The 12,002-nt window shown below is 43.0% G+C and overlaps 1 long non-coding RNA gene across 1 annotated transcript in view; it reads left to right on the forward strand.

Moving 5' to 3' along the window:
* The first annotated feature begins 9,529 nt into the window (after positions 1-9,529).
* Positions 9,530-12,002, forward strand: part of LOC138473696 (uncharacterized) — a 286,646-nt gene continuing 284,173 nt past the window's right edge. The window contains exon 1 of the long non-coding RNA XR_011268859.1: positions 9,530-9,808. This is a non-coding gene — a long non-coding RNA (uncharacterized lncRNA). The remainder of the gene's footprint in view (positions 9,809-12,002) is intronic.

Here is a 12,002-nt window from a genome sequence, read left to right on the forward strand (position 1 = left end):
GTGTTTGTCCCCAGGAGCAGGAAAGGATTGCTCCCTAAGATACTTGCTCTTTTTTAATGTGTTACATTACCTAATGGTAGGACATTCTGCTCCCATGAATGCATATCTGCTTGGGCAGGTATCTGCTGTATTGGGGTTGTACTGTGTGTTGGGTTAGATATTGTATGGGCTGTACCTGTGTTGGTGCTACTGCCTATACATTGTGGTGAATCTGAGGCTGTCCTGTGCATGTGGCATACATGGAATAGGGGGCTGGTGCCATACTTGTGATGTAAGGCCCCCCTGAAGTGAAGGTTGACATCAATGTGGTGGTTGATATGTGGTATGTTGTTCTGGTGGTGCACCAGGATGGTACTGCATCTGGGGCCTGCTTCAGCAGTCTCTTGTATAATGTCCCCTTTCTCCCACATACCCCACAGGATCCTACAGATCGGGGTCTCAATCCTCCAAAACCTCCACCCCTCCCTCTCTGGGTTTTTGCTTTGATGGCTACTACCTAGTCTATGTCTTCCTGGACATATGTAGGGAGTCCCCTTTGCAACATTTGATAAAATACAGGTATGCTCTAATCCCATGGCTCTCCTGTCTCCTGTTGCCACATCTCCCAGATCAAGTGAATACATAATGCTGGGTCTGCATATGATATCATGGTGCGTGCCATAATCAACCTTATGCCTTCTTGTCTGGGTAGAGGTTCCTCAGTCCATTAAACACACAAGCTTGACAATTACGAAATGAAGCGCCATCATGTGTGTCACTCTCCAATCGCACCCCTGGGTACCCTGCCTTCTGCAAAGTTAAGTTAGTCTGCTCTACTATTAGAGCTGTAAGCAGACTCTTCATGTCTTCCACTGCTAATGTGATCCCTGCCGGTTGATTTTCTAAGGCATAAATCCATTTACCTGTTCCTGCTGTGAGTGATGGTAATGTATTAATTAGGCTGATCGCGTCCAGATGTGGCGAGGGAACGTAATGTGTTCACCATATCCCTTTTAGTAGCAAGGGGAACTGTGTCCCCACATCCCGCTTCTGAGGTGATTTCCCACTTTGCCTCCACCTTGCCACTGCCATTTGCTGAGGAAGCGGCCTGAGCCATGAATCCCATGGCATCACCTCTCTTTGCTCTTCATCTTGAAAGACCAAAGAAATATCGAGGCTTAGTACCACAAATGAAATATACCAATCACGAGCTGAAAAGATAAAAGTATCTTTTATTACTGTACAGTTTACAAAGCAAAACAGATAGCTATTTGGCTCCCAACACCTCGCAGTGTGTACCAGCAGACACAGTGATGGGTGAGAGAGCTGGACATCTATACACAGACATATTTATACGATGTTAGCAATATTGTCAAGCCTCTCTCCAGGTTAATATTTCACGGGCTAGAGTTTGTGCCTAGTTCACATGACAGATGTTACAATATTATGCAAAGGATTAAAAACAAGTTTACATGTCCCTGAAAATACAATGATGCTGTAGGATCTCGGATCCACAGTAAGCCTTATTCCAAGAGTCACTACAATACAGTTCAGCTAGAGCATACGATCGAAGTGTACTCATCATTGTTTCATTGTTTATAGGAGGATGAGGCTTGTGAGCGCAGACAACACTTGAATGGCAATTCGTATGAAGTGCAAGGTTTCTTTACATAGGTTAAACAGTCGGCTCTTGGTCAACCTAAACATTAACGAAACTCAAAGGTCGTTCGGCTTGTCTGCAAGTTGAAAACACAGTCCACCATTTTAGAACATGGAACATGAGTTGAAATCAAAACGGCGGATGAGTCTTAAAATGGCGGCGAAGTGAATCCAAAATCGAAACTTTGCAACGCGGTTTTCTGCGTAACGCAAATAGGCTTAGGCCAATATTCATAATAAGGAGGCACTATATGATTATGGTTTAACAGTCTGTCTCCCACTGCTATTATTCGGTTCCCTCTCTCCCTCGAATACTGAATCATAATCCATTTATTTTTTATTTTCGTTTTTCATTTCTAAAGCGCACAACAACGCAAGGGCATTGCAGTGCTTTTACAATGATAATTTACATATAATTTGCAGAAGTTGCGGTGTGCAGGTAAAATACATCCAAATGGTGGCAGACTTAATGGTCGTACAGGATATGTTTAGTTAAACAGACAGGTTTTTAGGGCTTTGTGAAAAACTCAATAGGAAGGTTCAGCTCTCAGGATGGGCGGCAGGGAGTTCCACTTTTTGACTGCGATGTAGGGAAAGTTTGCACCTCCTACTTTGGCCTGCCTAACATTGGGATGTATGAGACGATGGGCATAGGGGGTTCTAGTGGGTCTGGCTGAGAAAGCTCTCTGGATCTTTTGGAGAGATACGGGGGTGCCGTGTTGGGGAGGCATTTGTGGATGATGGCCATGGTTTTGAATCGGATGCTTTCTTTGATGGGCAGCCAATGAGCTGCTCTTCTGGCTGCGGATATGTGTTCTCTTTTAGGGATGTTGATGGAAGCTCGAAGCACATTATTTTGAATGAGTTGTAGCTTTTGGATGTTTTTAGCAGTGGTGCTGCTGAAGAGGACATTGCAGTAATCCAGCCTTGAGCATATGACTACCCTGGCAATAGTGAGGCAGCCGTCATTGAATAGAAAATGTTTGGCAGTGTTCAGTAATTTGGTCACGTAAACTGCTGAGCATGCTATTTAATTGACCCTATGAGACAATGAAAGGGTGGCATCTAGGTAAACCCCCAGGGTCTTGATCGAGGAAGAAACAGGGATCCGGATGTTATCTTTGTCAAAGGCTGAGTATTGGTAATTGAGTTTTTTTAGTACTGCAGGGAGACCGACCAACAACATTTATGTCTTATCCCCATTTAGGCAGAGGGTGGTTTGTCGCCATCGATTACTGGATAGTGGAATATGCCGTGTTGAGGGTCTTCGAGTCATCTGCATAGTTGCTGGAGAGTGGGAGCAGGACTTTGGTATTATTGGTGTATTTGGTGTAGGCTATGTCGATGGAGTCAAGTGTATCAAAGAGCGGTCAGGTGAATGTATTATAAAGTGTGGTAGATATGCACAAGCCATGCCAGAGACTGCAGGATATGGGAGTGGGGGCTGCTCTTGCATGTTCTGCAAGCACTCTCATGACTCTTCCTTCAAGGAATGAGGAGATCCATTTTGTCGCTTCTTTAGAAAAGTGGGCTGAGGTAGTGAGCCGGTGGCATAGGATTTTGTCATCCAATAGGTCCACAGCAGACGACAGGTCCAGACGGAAGAGCAGGGCTAACTTGCGATTATCCCTGATCTCGTCCATCTGGTTTTATAAATCCAACAGCACGGTTTTGGTGCCATGGCCGGGGCAGAATCTGGATTGGCATAGAAACAATATGTGGTGGGTTTCTAGGATGTGTTAAACTTGCAGCTATGCGGCTCTATTTATAATTTTCAGTAAGATTGGGACTGTCGTTATGGGCTTGGTGCTATGCTATGGTGATGTCTCTCCCTATGTGATATGCCCTATTGGTTCCCTCTTGCTATGGGCACACATATGTATGTGTCTATTTTGACGTCTTTAATAACTGTGCTGTCCATCTTGAGGAGTATCTGCCCTGACTTCTATGTATCAGTGTCTATCGCTGGCCCCTGCTCTCCCCCTTCTCTCCTGCACATAGCTTTTGCCCGCTCCTCCTCTGTTCTTTGGATCATTTCTTCTAGGTCCCTGCGTGCCCTATACTCTATCTCTATTTTGTGTGGGTATCGTGCGTTCTCTTTGTCCAAACTCTCTTCTGAACTTCTTGGGTTGGGGTTTGCATGGGGCAGGTAGTGGGGTTTTGTATTTCCTGTGGCAGGCTGTAAATGATAAGTTCTGACTGTGTGTGGGACACTCAGCTGCTCAGGCATCAGAGCCTGTGCCGAGTAGGTGTACCAACAATTGCCCCAAAACCCCCTCCCCACCTAAACCATTCCCCAATCAAAAACTGAATCTTTCGCCATGCACATCAAACTCCTCTTGCCTCAATCAAAAACACTTCTATATACACGTTGTACAGGAACGAGTCAAAAGAACACTTATTTACACAATGGTTTATTTTTCCTCGTCTCACACATTCACAGTCCTTTCAATCATAGGACTATCCCCGTTTCTGTGCAGCACTGCCCTACCTCCACTCTTCAGGGAATATCCACTTAATTTTTATATCAATATATTACCACCAGTGAGACATCATGCTCCCCTCTTTGGGAGCCCTCTTTTCAAACACGTCATGTTTTTTTTCTCTTCCACACTCTTTTCTAGTTACTCTTGGATACTCAAACTCTCCTTTTGTTGGTCCTGCATCCATGTGCACTCACGTTCCGGGTGTTCTTCTGTGGGCCTCCGATGCTTATTCACCTCGTAAAGACCTGCACAACTGTTAATAGGGCCAACTCTCCAGCGCTCAGGCAAGCCTTCAGATAACCTGGCGCTTGCGGGAATCTTCTTTTTGTGCTGAGATTCAGCTCCCAGTAGTTAGATGATGTTTCCCAGGTCATGCGGCGGAGGAGTTCAAAGGTCCTTGGAGGGGCCTGGACTCATATCTCTGGGTCATCAAAATGTAACTTAGGTCCAAAACCTGCAAATCAATCCAAGAAGCAAAAATTAGTGCATAAGGTGGCAAGAATAACAAACGTTTATTACATGCAGTTTCGGGCGGGAATAAAAGACAAAAGACATGCCTCATTCAACACATCATCATTAAATGGTGGTTTATATAGAGAAAAAGAGATGACATGATTAAATCCCCTACATAAATCTATACATTGATGTGCCTTATTAGCTGAAACCTTCCCCTTGTAACTAGAACAGTACCATCCCTTTAATCATGACCGAATGTCCAAATTATGTGACGTCCCACTTTTTTCATTGGTTGACTCTGTTGATACAATGTGTTACTCGTAACCCCTTCGCCATTGGTTGTGGTGTCTCATAGTGTGTTTCAGGCCTTATTCTTGACCAATCTCAGTGAGGTGCTGACAGTGTAACATTTAAAAAATGAATACCCCATTCTTTTCCTATGTGACCAGAATTGTTGGCATCTCCTGATGGTTCCCATCCTTACAAATGCACAACTAACAGAATGATTTGCGACTTCTAATTGGTCACATGTTGCACCATCTGCCTTCTTCGCATTGAAATCAATTATGTTATGTTATGGTTATTTCTTTAGCGCACTCACACCTGGAGGTATCCTGGTCCTGAAAGGAGAAAAGAGCTACAGAAAGAGGGTTAAATAGCCATAACCGATCAGTGAGGAAAAAGGAACGTTTTGAGAAATGTCCTAAAGTGGCAGAAATCCTCAGTTAATCTGATGGAGAGAGAAAGGGAGTTCCAAAGGCAGGAAGCAACCACCAAAAAAGCTTGGCCGCCCGCTTTCACCTTCTTAAATCGAGGAACCGCCAGAAGACGAACATTTGCTGAACAAAGAGCCATTGTGGGAGCATAGGCCGATATCTTTTCCTCAAGAAAGTCTGTTCCATGCCTATGCAGTGCACAGTGTGTCAGGCAAAGAGTATTGAACTGAATAGGACACTCGACAGGCAGCCAGTGGAGCTGGATCAAAATAGTCGAGAAATCTGAAAATCTAGGCAAGGTCACCACCAAGCGTGCTGCTGAATTCTGCAAAATCTGAAGCCTTTGAATATTGTATTAACGGCTGGGCAATAAAGACTGCATTGCAGTAATCGAGGACTCCCAAAATTGCGGTAGGAAAGGCATCACCTCCAGGAGCAATTTCAATTCAAGAAACACAATTTGCAGATGGTGCTGACCTGTAGCTTAGGGGATAAAGAAGAGCTAACTCCAAGGTTTTTAGGGAATCAACAGACACTGGCATATTCCCTAGGATAATGGGCCAGAAGTCTGAGATCCACGCCAGACTCTGAGCTAGAGGGACAATGATCATGACCTCAGACTTATCGCCACTAAGCTTGAGCCAATTAGAGCTCATCCAGCTGCCAACTGATGCTATGCACAATCTTAGACACCTGGCAGAGTCAGCTGAGTCCTAGTGCATTCTCAAATTGAGCAGGTTATCGTCCGCATATGAGTAGAAATGACACACGTGGGAGCAGATTAGCTCTGCCAGGGGCCTTCCATAGATGTTAGATATGAGGTTCAAGAATGCAGAGCCCTGGGACACCACAAGTCACCGCAGTCAAAGAGGATCTGTAGTGGCAGAGGGAAACCACTGAAGGACGGTCCCCATAATGCCAACATCCTTGAGGCGTTGACACAAAATAGAATGGTCAATTGTGTCACCCTTCCTTCTTGGCGAATCCCTGAACGACTTTGCACCTTGTCTTCCAAGGGGACTGGCCTTGTTCATGCACCTTATAAAAATTATAATGAATTAAGTGTATTCTACTGTGAGGAAACATCGATGTACTTCTGTGGCCTAATGATTCTAAATGGCCCAAGAAGTTACTGGTATGATGGTACCTATATTTATGTATGTGCGATCTAAATTCTTGTGCAATTAACAGGTGGTAAAAACAGATTTGTACTGTGCTTTGGAGCTACTAATATAAAGCAAACCCCCTAATTAGTAATGTAGATGACAAACTAAGGGAGATTGAAAAACTGTTTGAGGATTTTAAATCATCAACCCTTTCCAAAAAAAACAAAAAACCTGGGAAAGACACCCAGGAATTTAGGGTAGAGAAGATCTATCCATATCTTAGTGCAGATTATCAACAACAAAAGGCACAGGATAGAACACAACAAACTAGGAATAACAGAGGGAGACCACAGAGGTGGGTAACTTTCTCTGATACTAGTAGCGATTCAACGGGTCAGGACCAATTTGCAACAGGACCCCCTCAATCTTATAGATCTAGGAAGCAGAGGTCTTTTTTAGGAAGAGACCAACCCAGAGGATTCCAAGGGGATTTTTACAACCAAACCTGGGACCCATGGGGGGGCAGGCGGTGGCAACGACCATGGAGGAGGGGGTACACCCAGTAATAGCTATGACTGATCCTATACACTACGGGGAACTGGATAGAGATATTCCAGTTTTCAACTTATCAAATACAGTACTGTCTCCCATGCAAATGCAACTTCTGGTTAAAGGTCTCTCTTTCATTCCGACCAATCGAACCGATTGGTTTACCACACAAGGGGAAGTGAGACCATTTTTTAGAAAGGTACGACTGAGTAACTTCTTTAGTGATAAGGAACTGGAATCGATACAAGAAGACACAGGCCTAAGGGTCCTGTCCAGCTTTACCCCACTGGACAATCAGGTTACGCAAGAAATAATCTTCTTTGAAAAATGTGTGATGTCTGATCTTAAGAGATTACAAAATAACACTCAAAGAACTAGATACAACATGACAAATGCTGAGGAACAGGCATTGAATCAACTTACATCCAATACAGGCTTAGTAATTAAGCCTGCGGACAAAGGTGGAGGGATTGTGGTCTTTTCTCAAGTCAAGTACCATAAAATGGTGACGGACCTACTAGAGGACAATGGGAGTTACCAACAGTTACGTAAGGACCCATCCCTTGATATTAAATAAGTAATCAGGGAAACAACTCAGTTCACAGCAGATCGTGCTTGGATCATACGGGAGGAATTTAATTATCTGACACATTCCAAGGGCAGGACCCCTTCCTTCTATGCGCTTCCAAAGATTCATAAGCATGAAATAGACCCTCTGGGGAGACCCAAAGTATCGGGGTGTGGTTCGATATCAGAACCTCTCTGCAAGTTTATAGATATGTTCTTGCAGCTGATAAGTCAGAAAACGGTGACATATTTGAAGGATACTATGGCCATGATTAATATCTTTGAGGGGGAACCAATCGACAGTGAAAAAGATCTCCTGGTTACAATAGACATTAAGTCATTGTACACTAATATACCCCGAGATGAGGCTATTGAAATTGTTCACAGGTTCCTGACGCATCAGGGCACCTAGCAGAGAGTTCCAGCAGGATTAATTACTGAATTTATGTCTATTGCCATACAAAAAAAACTTCTTTGTGTATGCAGGTCAATATTACTTACAGACAAGAGGTACGGCGATGGGGGCAGCATTTTCCCCCAGTCTAGCCATCCTCTTTATGGCTGCATTCAAAGAACAGTGGGTGCTCTCGACTAATAACAAATTCAGATTTCAAATCAGGAAGTGGTACCACTACATCAATGATGTGGTCTTTATTTGGCAAGGTAACTTGGATTTGTTTAATGACTTTTTCATTTATCTCAACAACCAACACCCGACCATTAAACTTACGATGGAGCATAATAACAGATCTATTAATTTCTTAGATCTGGAACTAAAGGCCCAATTGGGACATCTTCATTGCACATAGTACAAGAAGAACACTGACAGGAACACCATGCTCCACTTTACGAGTTTCCACCCAAGGTCCCTCAAAGAAAACCTGCTGTATAGTCAATTTTTGAGGTTGAGGCGTATCTGCACGCAGATATCGGACTATTACAAGCATGCCAATAGATTGGCTAATGACCTGCTGGATAAGGGCTACACGAAGAAATTGGTCTTGCATGCCCTGAAAAGAGCCAGGTTCATGCCACGGGATACCCTCTTGGAACCGAAAGTGAAAAGTATGACACAAGAGAGGTTGACATGTGTAACTACATACAGTACACAATCATTTGCCATCACAAAAGCCTTACAAAAATACTGCCCAATGATTGGCACCTGTTTGCCTTGTTTAGAAAAAACACTCTTTGCATTTAAAAGATCTATAAATCTTAAAGATCAACTGGTCCTTTCCTCCACACTAGTTAAACCCAATGCTAGCTAGAGAGTGCTACGCCCACTGGTGGGTCACTTCCCTTGTGGAAATTGTCGTACATGGCAGTTTACTAGAAAGACTACCAGCTTTCCCATTGATAACAGAACTTGGGAAATTCGATTTTTGTCGAATTGCAAAACCAGTAACGTGGATTATTGCATCCAGTGCCCATGTGGCCTGCGCTATGTCGGTCAGACAAGCAGGCAGGTACACGTAAGGATTCATGAAAATCGGTCCAGAATAAAATGTAAAAACCACTTGGCGCCTTTGGTGTCTCATCTTGTGGCGTTTTCGCACTCCCCAGATGACATAAAGTGGTGGGTACTAGATGTGGTTAAAAATAGCCTGAATATGCAACAGGCACAACTCAACAGGGAATCCAGATGGATTTTCCACCTGCAAACATTGGACAACACAAAAGGATTCAATGAGGAGACCCCTACATTTTTGGTATCTCAGTGTTCACATTAAATATGTGGTCCTATTTATCTTTATATTTTTTGATGCTTGACATGACTAAGAGGTGGTGGTAACTATAGCATTTTTAGCAGTTTACACCACAGCTTGTATTCCCTTCTCCTAAGTGGGTCTGGCCTATTTGATTGTCTCAGCCAATTAGGTGTAATACAACCCTTGACCACTGAGGCGGCGTGTCGCTATTTTTGCAACAATCTTAAAAAGGACACACAGGGATGTCTCGATCACTGATGTTGTTGGTGGGGAGACATTCTATACGGCGTGTGGACGGTGGTGTTGGCTCGTATACACGCGTGAGTGCAGGCTACTGCTTGGTTAGACTCGTGGGCTGTGTGCTCCGTGGGAATACACTTGGTGAGTGAGTGTTTGTTTTCCCAGCGGATCACAATGACCGCATTACAGCGGTGAATAAATATGGACTTCTCACACACATGCCAGCTCGGAATAGCTGCAGGGCGTGACAGATAGCCCCCAGTTACTACACTTCCTCAAAAGCAACGAAGAGTTCCAGGTAAAGGAGTTTGTTTACCAGATTGCAGGCAATACTCAACAGTGTAAGTAGCTTAATGTTGAACTGTAGGGCTGGCCGCATTTTAAAATACATTCTGTTTTGCTTTGTTGCCATTTAGGACACAGAGACTTTTCCCCTGTAATTACAACTAAGGAATTACGGCTATCTACCTGATGTATTTGTATATTTGGGCCACATATACATAATCAAGCCCTGTGGGCTCCACCTACGGGCCCCGACAGCAATTGAAGTTGTGAGTTATTAAGCATGTGCAATGTATACTCGTGTCCCACTTTCTAACTTTAGGGACTACGAGTTTCTAACACGAGCTATCTTGTTTCCAACTTTATGAAGGTAGCAGGTTGATATCTGGGCAATGCAATGTGTCTGAATATGGGAGTTGCCAGTGGTATACATAGTCCCTGTTGAATTCTATGTATGTTTTACACCTATTGGTTTTTAACTGCTCTGGTCCTATGGTTTGTGGCCTTTGGTCTCTGTACATTCACTACTTTAACTTACACTGTATAGCCTCATTGTACATTGAGGTGATGTAGATGGTTCACCAGCACTACAATACGGGTGGCACGTGTCTGAATGAAATAGGTGCAATGTATGAGAGCTGACTCACAATAGTCAGTTGCCCATACTTTTAATTTTTCAATTTGTTTACAACATACACAGTCAGTGTATTGTTTAAATTTGTGTTTCCTTAGGGGTCACCATCATTTTTTCATCTAACTCTGGTCCTGAGGAAGGCGTTATATATACCAACCAACACTGAAACGTAGAATACACCTTCTTGTGAAGCATCACTCCTAGTGGGTGCAAGTTGGCTGTGTTTAAATCCATGCAGCCACTATACGTAGACCCCGAGTAGACTTATGGTTTATCAAGTCTCATTCTAAATGTTTCTGTCTGTATTTGAATGTATTCACAATATCTGTTAACATGTGTAACCATTGGGTTAGATTGTTCAGACATGCAGACGTAGACCTGTTATGAATAAGTCAATAGCAGGGCATTTGAATCAAGAAGATTGATGCATGTCACAATACTTTATGTGAATATTTCAAAATATCTTCAAATGCTTTTTGTTGATGTTGTTTATCATATTTTCAATATGTTGAGTCTAGGCTGAACCATGAGCTTGGGAAGATTGTTTCTTCACTCAAATTATTATATTTTTGTTCAAATCATTATATTTTTGTATCTTTTTGAACAAGTTTTTTAATAAATTGTGATACAATTTAATATTATAAACTAAATCTGTATGTGTTTTTTTACATGTGACTTTACACAGTATTTTTGTTTTGTCGGTATAAGTGACCAACAAAGATTGATGTTCTAAGCAATTAAGTTTAGAACGGGTATCACATACCGATCCTAGGTAGGTGATCAGAGAGTTTTACCCTCATAGAGAGACAGGTTATAGTTGATTGGTTGGACTAGTACACCTTGAACGTCATTCCTGTGGAGACATACATTTTGTATTTTCTTGTAGCTACGACCTGCAACATTAGCTTTTCCACTACCTGTGGTGCCCTTTGCACCTTTCTCTGCTCGTACATGTATGTCAAATCTAATGCACTACTGCACAATATTTGCTTAATGCATTATGTCACATGGGCTGTACTATCAGAGTGTGTTTCTACTATATGTTGCTGCCCTACATTTCTTCATGGGTTGTTCTCAGAAACTTATCTCTCGCCCTTGCTACTCACATAGAGTAGGAAGGGCGTACCTGTAACTTAGGGCACTTGCATTTTAATAGGCCTTTAGTCCATTCTACAGGGATGACCTTGATTGGTACTTTCTGCACATGTTTGGGGTGTAAGAATTGCTTCCCAGCAGAACACCTACTGACCCAGCCAATAGCACAGTTCGCTAATGCACAATGATAATGCAGCACTGCCAGACAGTGATGGTATGTAAACTGCAAACCATGTATGTAATTAAATAACAGATGGATCACAGAAACATCAAACATGCATCACAAATAACTAAATGCCCATCAGGGCACATGCATGACAGCAGTGCACAGGGCCACCACAGACAGCATTGACATTGCAAATCAAATCACAGGCGATGATTGCAACAACAGGAGTTAGTGAGATGTGTCCACAGGGTATCTCAAAGTGCCCAAGCATGAGTACCCCTCTAGAAAATGGTATATGTCCAAATTTAAGGGATGCACAAACATGTTGTCCCACAATGCGCCATAACTGCATCAAAAG

Source organism: Ambystoma mexicanum, chromosome 8 (genome assembly GCF_040938575.1).
Source record: "Ambystoma mexicanum isolate Mex_15411 chromosome 8, UKY_AmexF1_1, whole genome shotgun sequence".
NCBI lineage: Eukaryota > Metazoa > Chordata > Amphibia > Caudata > Ambystomatidae > Ambystoma > Ambystoma mexicanum.